The following is an 8,633-nucleotide window of genomic DNA, read 5'->3' as shown; positions in this document are numbered from 1 at the left end:
GCTCCTTAAATATCATAATTCATTTAGTTTTCATGACAACTGTGTGGAGTAGGTACTATTGTCTTTTCTTTTTTTAACTGGTAAGTACATAAATAATTTGTCCAAGGGCATAGAGCAAGTAAAGTGGACAAAGTCAGGATTCCACATCAGAGTGTATATACGTGCACTATCCAATAAGATAGCCATACATTTACAGGTGTGTGTGTGTGTGTGTGTGTGTGCGTGTGTGTAATATATGCATAAATGTATACATATGTGTATATATGTAAATATATGTATGTATATATATAAATTGTTGCTATAAGCATTCATTTATATATATATCCATTTATATTTATATTTATATATATCCATTCATTTATATATATATATATATATGATACATTAAAATATATATAAATGATGGTTTGTGGCAGTAATCTTTATGTCGGGTCATATATTTAGCTCTATATCATAATATTTTAACCAGTCCATCTCTCTACCAAGAATGCAAAAATGAGTTTTTAGTTTTTCCATGTATATATTACTCTCTGTTACTAATTCAAAGTTCAATTCTTTCAAAAAAATTGAAATTCTCTGTAAAGAATGATTACATGATTTGCATTCAATATTTCAATCAATCATCATAACAACATTGTTAAAACTGGCACTTTTATTTCCAGATTACAGATGAGGAATCTGAGAAGAAGAAAAGTTAGCTCTTCAAAGGTAACAGACCTAGAAGTGTTGAAATTAAGATTCAAGTATGTGATTTCAAAGCTTATACTTGATCTTGCAATTCTTGCTCTACATCATTTTTAACTGTTTTAGAAAGCTTTGACTTCTAATTCATGTTTTTAATTTATTAAAAATCCTTATTACAGTTTTAATAACTTGGTATTTTTAATTATTATGTTTCTCAATATAATAATTTTAACATTTAGTACTTGTATTATTTGTAGCCTATTTATTTGCTAGTATTTTTTTTTTTTGCGGTACGCGGGCCTCTCACTGTTGTGGCCTCTCCCGTTGCGGAGCACAGGCTCCGGACGCGCAGGCCCAGCGGCCATGGCTCACAGGCCCAGCCGCTCCGCGGCATGTGGGATCTTCCCGGACCGGGGCACGAACCCGTGTCCCCTGCATCGGCAGGCAGACTCTCAACCACTGCACCACCAAGGAAGCCCTTAAAAACTTTTTTACAAATAAAAAGTACTTTATAGGCATTAGCAATAAAGAATAATATAAGAAGATAGAAAATGGAAAAAAAAGTAAGAAAGTATATCACTCCATTAGTCTAGAGAAAAAACCTATTATCTAGATCTGCACTCTTCAATATGGTAGCCACTACCTACAGCAGCTATTGGGCATTTGAAATGTGGCTAGTCCAAAACTGTGGATTGTGAAGTCTTGGTAGGCAAAGGTCTGTTAAAGGTACCATTAATCATATTTATATTGATTACATGTTAAAAAGATAGTATTTTAGACATACTGAATTAAATAAAATATATTATTAAAATAATTTTCACCTGTATGTTTTTACTTTTTTTTTTTTTTTTTTTTTTGCGGTACGCGGGCCTCTCACTCTTGTGGCCTCTCCCGTTGCGGAGCACAGGCTCCGGACGCGCAGGCTCAGCGGCCATGGCTCACGGGCCCAGCCGCTCCGCGGCACGTGGGATCTTCGCGGACCGGGGCATGAACCCATGTCCCGTGTATCGGCAGGCGGTCTCTCAACCACTGCGCCACCAGGGAAGCCCGAGGAAGAATCATCTTGATGAAACTCAAAGCAATCTCTTCAGTGGAAAATATTTCCCTTCTGGTAATTTGTTATCTCAGATCACTTCTACATTCTGATCCTACACTTCTGAGGCTGGAAGACTTCCAGACTTACCAAGTGGCTTCTTATTATCTAATAGCAATGGGAAGGACTTCTGGGTGAAGAGAGGGTCAGAAAAAGGAAGACACATTCTGCTTTTGGTCTGTTGTAGTATAGACTCACCATAGCAGTAGGGGTACAGTGTGACCTCAAGGCTGCCGTCCTTCAGCAGTTCTAGCACGTCCAGTGGCAGTGGCTCCAGCTGTGTTACAGATGGTTTAGGTTCCTGTATCCTAATCTAGAGGTGTTAGTAGGTTTCTGATATCTGGTTGCCACCAGATGCAAGGCTTTGGGAGACCAAGTGTCTGCTGAACATGAAAATCAAATGGACAATAATGGCTTTAACACTATGGGGTGGGCTGGACATTTTTACTTGCATTGTAATCTTACAGAAAGAAGTATCAACCTTAGGGCTTTAATGTTAAGCTCAAGGCACAGTCGAAACACCAAATAGCTTCTAATCTCATATCATATGTAGACATTGGGCTAAAATATAGCTGGAAAATGAAATGCCAAAGTTAATTTTGAAGGTTTCAGCATTAAAACATTTGTGTAACACACATTCTTGCTAGGTGTCTTTGGTGAAAATTAGTGCATTACCTGGAAAGCAGTGGAACCCTGCAAGTAGAAGTATAAATATTTGGGTGGATTCTGGTGACTGAGTATCTTGGAATACTAAATCCCTCCTATGACTCTCTTGCCAGCAAAAGCAGACTCTTGCCTCTTTTGAGAATAGATTTTCCTTGCACTTCAGTTATCTTTTGCTACATAACAAACAATCCCTCAAATCAGTAATTTAAAATTACTATGATTTATTTATTGTCATGATTTAGTGGGATAACAATCTGTATTAGTCTTGACAGGAATCACTCATGCAGCTGCAAGCATTTGATGACTCGAAACTAGAGCATCCAGATTGTCTCGTTCACGTGTCTGGAAGTTGACACTGGCTGCCATTTAGGGAATTGAGGTTCTTCTCCATGTGTTTCTCATCCTAGATGGGGTTAGCATGGTGGTCTCAGTATCCCAGGAAAGTTGGAACAGAGTTGAAAGGCTTCTTAAGGCTTAGGATGTAGAACTAACACGAGACCAAATATGCTGCATTATATTTGTCAAAAAGAGACATGATGCCAGTCCAATTTTAAGGGGATGAAAAATAAAATTGTCAAACCTGTTGGAAGCATTAGCAACATCACATTGCAAGAGATGATGAATACAGGTTGGCATGCTTCATTGGGACCATTATGATAATGATGAACCACATCCTGGAATCACTTCTTCTGAGGCAGCTGACTTAGAAGCTGGTGCTTATTCCTGTAAAGATCCACCTCCACGCCCCACCTTGGCTTCTGCCACTCCTGCATCCATAACTTCAGTGGCAGCATCGTCTCCCATTTTCTTTTGCTGCCTAAGAGGATAGCAGAGCTTCTCAAGGATGCTGCTACTTCTTAACCATGAATTTTTCAATGCATTAGTGTAAGGAAAGCCCTTTACTTCCCCTAATCAATATTCATCTTGTTTCTACAATCACTGAGTGCTATCTTGCCAACATCAAAGGCCAATGCTGAGACTCTGATATGGCACTATATCCTGAACAGACCAGTCAGTCACTCAATACCTGCTTGGTTACACTGTCACTTTTATTATGAATGGATTCATAGAAAAGTATTTTGCATATGGATTTGTCACTTTCTCCTCACAAACCTTCTATTAGGGCCACTCTCCATGGAGTTAAGGAATGCCCTATTTATCAGCACCATTCCACACAACATTGCTTCCATTCAAGGAACTCACACTCACTGAATTCACTGGTCTTACTATGCATCCCATCACTCAGAAGCAGCTGGCATGATAAAATCATGGAATGACCTAATGAAGCTTTAGTTAAAGTGCCAGTTAGGAGGCAAGGCCCTGTGAAGTTGGGATGCAGTTTTAGAAGGTGCAATATTTGCTTTGAATTGTCAAACCATTTCTCCAATAGCCAGAATATTATATTCAAGAATCAACAGGGAAACTTATCGTCATTTCTCCAATAGCCAGAATATCATGTTCCAGAATCAACAGGGAAACTTATAGTCAATCCTCTCACTATTACAATAATAATAATCCATTTGCAGAATTTTTGCTTTTCATCCTACAGAATTTCCATTTTCCAGTACAGAGCTCTATTGCTTTAATATTTCAGTTCTAGGAGAGGAATACTTCCACCAGCAGACGAATCAACGGTTCCCCTGAAATGTAAGTTCAGATGACATCTGGTGATTTGAGATTCTTCTGACACTGAAACTAACAGTCAAAGTCTGGGAATACTATACTGACTGGGGTGACTCATAAACACTATACAGGAAAAATTGAATTGCAAAGGTATGTGGAGAACTCAGGAGATTCTTTGGGGTAACCCTTTTACTTCCATGTCCAGAATGGTAGACTGAGTAATCAATAAATGCAGGACCAGTGGTGGAAGAAGACAACTGTGTATAACTACTGAGGCAGTCTTATGACCAGTTACAGATATAAGGGTTTTAATAGATCTGCATATCTGATTTCTTCATTGTTATATAACTATTTTTCCTCTCCCCTCCCCTCTTCTCCTCTCCTTTCCTTTCCTATAAAGAGCTGGTGTGGTGGTGAAGTTTCACTACCCAGTATAATTATTATTTATGTTAATGAATACCCCAGTGAATTGATGACAGAACTGTAAGAGGGACTAAGATTACCAAGAGGTGGATAAAATTAATGATGGATCTTAGTTTATCTCCCTTTTGGAAAGGTAGAATATTTGTTTTTACCAAGAATAGTTTGTAACCTGTGAGGTGGAGAGTGACATTTATATTCTTGTATTATATGTAAAGGTTAAATATAGGCATGGATTATATATTATATGATTTCAAATTGTGTAGAAGCGTATGCACGGATAAAAGTAGACTAAGGGGTGGACTGAGCTGGTTATATGTATTGTACTAGTTCTACACTCATCCTTTTACACTTGACTCTGAACTGTTACAGCTGGGAGTCTGCAAGCTGCATTTCCCAGACTCCCTTTAGCTTGCTTTCTGATGTTCTGTCAATGTAAGGCCCTGGCAGGTAATTTGAAAGCTGGAAGAATGGAGAAGCTTGTAGCTCAGACAGTAGCAGTAGACGCTGGTAGTTGCTGATGTTGCTACAGGACAGATGAGACACTGTGACTGAGAATTCCATGAGTCCCATCAGTAGTTGAACTTTGCTTCTTGTTTCCAGCTCTGCTATCTATGGTATCTCTACCAGTTTCAGCCCTGCTGGGTCATGGATTCTAGTCCAGTGACATTAGCAGCTTTCTGAATTCAGGGTAACATATATAATCCTTTCTATTTTGCTGGCACATCTCCCTTTCCCTATACCAGTGTGTTTCAGACACTTTGTAACCAATTTCCTGTTTCATATCCCCTTTGTTTGAAATAGGTAGCATATTTCTAATTTCCCAGCAGTACCCTGACTGATATAATTTCTAAAACGTGAAGTCATGTTTACTTTGAAAGAAAAGCACAGTTTATAATCAAAACATTTATAGTTGATAGAATAAACCTATTTTATCATTTTAAGAATGCCAAAACATGCCTGAGAAAAGAAGTAATAGACCAATATTTAATGCATGCATATGAAACTTGGATGTCTCTAACTTCCCATAAGTAAGCATCCTTCATTCTTTGGTGAAAGTGAGTAATTTTGTTCTTCTATAGATATTGCCAATATAAACTTTTTCTTCATTGCATGGGTTTAAAGGGACAGCAGTGCTACTCAAAATGGGGTCTGCAGACCAGTGCTAGTGTGTGAGGAAATAGATAGCTTATTCCAGAATGGAGTTACACATACTGTATCCTTCATAGACAATCTCTCTCTCTCTGCCCAAAACATTAATGAAATAACCAATTTACATTTGTTGTAAGCTCTGTACCTCCCAGAACAGTAAAAATCAGTTCATAAACTAGTGAAGAGGCCTACTATTTAAAAAGGATTACAAAAATTAACTTGAAGGTAATTCCTCTGAAATACTAAAATCTAGGACACAGGCAGGTTTTCTCTTAGACAAAATTTCTTTTAGGTCAATATATATATTCTCTTTTTTGGAAAAAAATAATAAATGTACAATGAAATATGCAATAACTTACCCCTGAAAATAAACTAGTATCTTAAGACCATAATCTTAAGCGATCAGGTTGCAGTCCACTGAGAACAGGCATCTTCAATATTCTACAAGGAACAGAAATGATTTGGTAAAGAGTTAGATGTTCAAGAAAAAAAAAAAATTTAAATGTCACCTTCTTAAAAGGATAATGGAAAACTGATTTGATTCCACAGAAAATGAAACAAAAAGACATGAAAAATAAAAAGTGAGAACAGGGTTGAAGGAGTGATTTTTTACTCAAACATTTCTGTACTTAACTCAGAATGGGACGAGAGAATGGGCAGGAAAAGTAGAAAAGAGTAAAAGATTTTAAATATTAGGACCAGGGAGAATCTTTATAGTGTACTGTGACACAATAAAAACAAATCAGAATTTAAGTGGATTATTATTTTTATTTGACTTTAGTGGAAGATTTCTTTTCCAACATCTCATTAAACTACCTAAAGAATAATAAAGATTTCAATTAATGTCAGATATGCAAATAATAATTTCAATATGATTATACTCACAGTTTAAATGAATTATCTTGATCTCATATCATTTCTTTAGAAACAAAAAAATACCAATATTATATTCTGTATAAGGTAAACTGTTGGGAATTCAGTATCAAAGTTAAGTATAAGCAAAATTTACTAACATATTTGATGTTTGTGTTGTCCCTTTGTACTCATGAGTTCTTCTTCTCAAAATTTGTTCCAGATGCTAAGTACAAAAGAAGCCTGTAATTCTTAAATAATTTCAGCCTATTCTATAAGCTCAAATAAATAAGGCTTTTGATTTAAGATTGTTTAATCTCAAAGAGACCAGTATAGAAAACAGATTAGAAACATGGACGAAGTGGTATTCAAAAAGAAATTACGTTCCTTTGAATTTAAGTGAGCTTTTAAATCAGAGGGTAAGGGTATCGAAAACTGTTCTTTGTGAAGGAATGAATATGAGCCAATGCTAATTTTACATCTCTGTTCTCTCAGAAAACTTACTAATGTTTAGAGTGAAAAGAAAATGAAGTTCTCCTCATGTTTTAAAATCAAAATTCCTACTGACAAAAATGTTTTCTTGGAAAATCTGTGTTTCACTGCCAAGTTATCTTAGTTCCAAAGAGTAACAATAACAACAATAATCACAGCAAAAAGTGACATTTATTGAGTGCATACTATATGCCAGCCACTCCTCTTATGTATTTTGCATGTGTTAACTTAATCCTCAAAACAACACTGAACAATTATCTCCATTTTACAGAAAAAGAAATAAAGTAATGAACATTTATCCTAGAAATCACTGAGTTATATTCTTCTGGAAACTGACTGCCAAAAAATGTAGCTTCCCTTCCTCAGAATTAGAATGATGTGACACATAAAAAATAATTTTGATGTGCCTCTGAAAGGCTTTAGCACAATAGTTCTGTTAAACTGAGACATGAAAGAAAATCTAAATCATAGAAAAAAGCATATATATTTTTGGAATTAATACCAGAAAATATTTTCTTTCATGCCAACGAGGCTTCCACAGATAGCTAGAATTGATGTATGCTTTAAAAAAAAAAAAGATTTTCAGTAATTGTCAAACTAGCAATAGAAAATAAATCTAACTCATAAAAGGATAATTTAACCACATTAAATATACTATAAGAACAAGAAATATTTTTATATTTAGACATTAAATTTACTATATTTCCAAGCATACATGGCAGAAATGTAAACGAAAGATGATGTCATTCTAATTATCTTAGGCAAGCCAATCATACAAAATAAAGTACTTTCTAGTTTTAACCCTCAAAACAAATATCTCTAGAAAGGTTTACTTCAGAATGACAGCAGTATAGATTTGCAAATCTTCTTCCCAGTGAAGAAACCATTAACTGGTGAAAATTACTTAAAAATTAAAACAACAGAAACAACCATTCAGAAATCTCTGAAAATTGTCACAAAGGAATAGAGCAAATGAAAAACATTTAATCACAAAAATCTACTAAATCTCTGTAAAAACAGCCAGTCCATCAGACTTGAGCCATGACCTTCTCCCTCTGCTCCCCAGCTCAGCATGATAGAGTCTCCATTTTCGGAGAGGTGACAAGAAGACAAGTCTCCTTCTTTCCTCAGGTCCCTGTCAAACACTAGTATCTCACCAGGAAAAGCTGGTTACCAGAATTTCTCATCTTCCTATGCTCTGCTTCTCAGAGGCTCAATTGCAGGTGGGTTTGGCCAAGATGTCTCAGGTTCCATTCTCCCACCCGGTGCTCATTCATAAGGCAGAGACTCTACCACAGGCACCGCAGACCAAGAAAAATGAGGTCCCAATATCCCTCACCCCAACTTCTCATAATGTGAAGGTTCCACACAGGAGAGGCAAGCTGGGAAGACCAGGCAGGGGATACTGCTCCCACTCAGCACCCTGCTCATGATGTAGGATGTCACTTCATGAGACAGGCCACTGTCCTGCCCCTAACTTTGGGGCAGTGAATCAGAAATTTTGCTCAAGGGGAATGATGCCATAGGAACAGAATGCACGGAATCTCACCCCAGAGGATTTGACTTTATTTAGAGAAGAGCATGGGGAAATTAAAACCTAAGGGCACTCTCACACACAATGGAGATGATAAGCTATTAAGAGGAGGCTGGT

At 36.7% G+C, this 8,633-nt stretch overlaps 1 long non-coding RNA gene across 1 annotated transcript; it reads right to left on the bottom strand.

Annotated features, from left to right (window-relative positions):
- Positions 1-2,679: 2,679 nt before the first annotated feature.
- Positions 2,680-8,363, bottom strand: LOC125963685 (uncharacterized). Its single transcript, XR_007476037.1, has 3 exons — positions 8,140-8,363; positions 5,998-6,079; positions 2,680-4,083 (listed from the first exon to the last, which is right to left on the bottom strand). It is a non-coding gene; the product is annotated as an uncharacterized LOC125963685 (long non-coding RNA).
- Between the last annotated feature and the right edge of the window lie 270 nt (positions 8,364-8,633).

Source organism: Orcinus orca, chromosome 2 (genome assembly GCF_937001465.1).
Source record: "Orcinus orca chromosome 2, mOrcOrc1.1, whole genome shotgun sequence".
NCBI classification, from domain to species: Eukaryota; Metazoa; Chordata; class Mammalia; order Artiodactyla; family Delphinidae; genus Orcinus; species Orcinus orca.
This window is presented reverse-complemented; position numbering and strand designations above follow the sequence as displayed.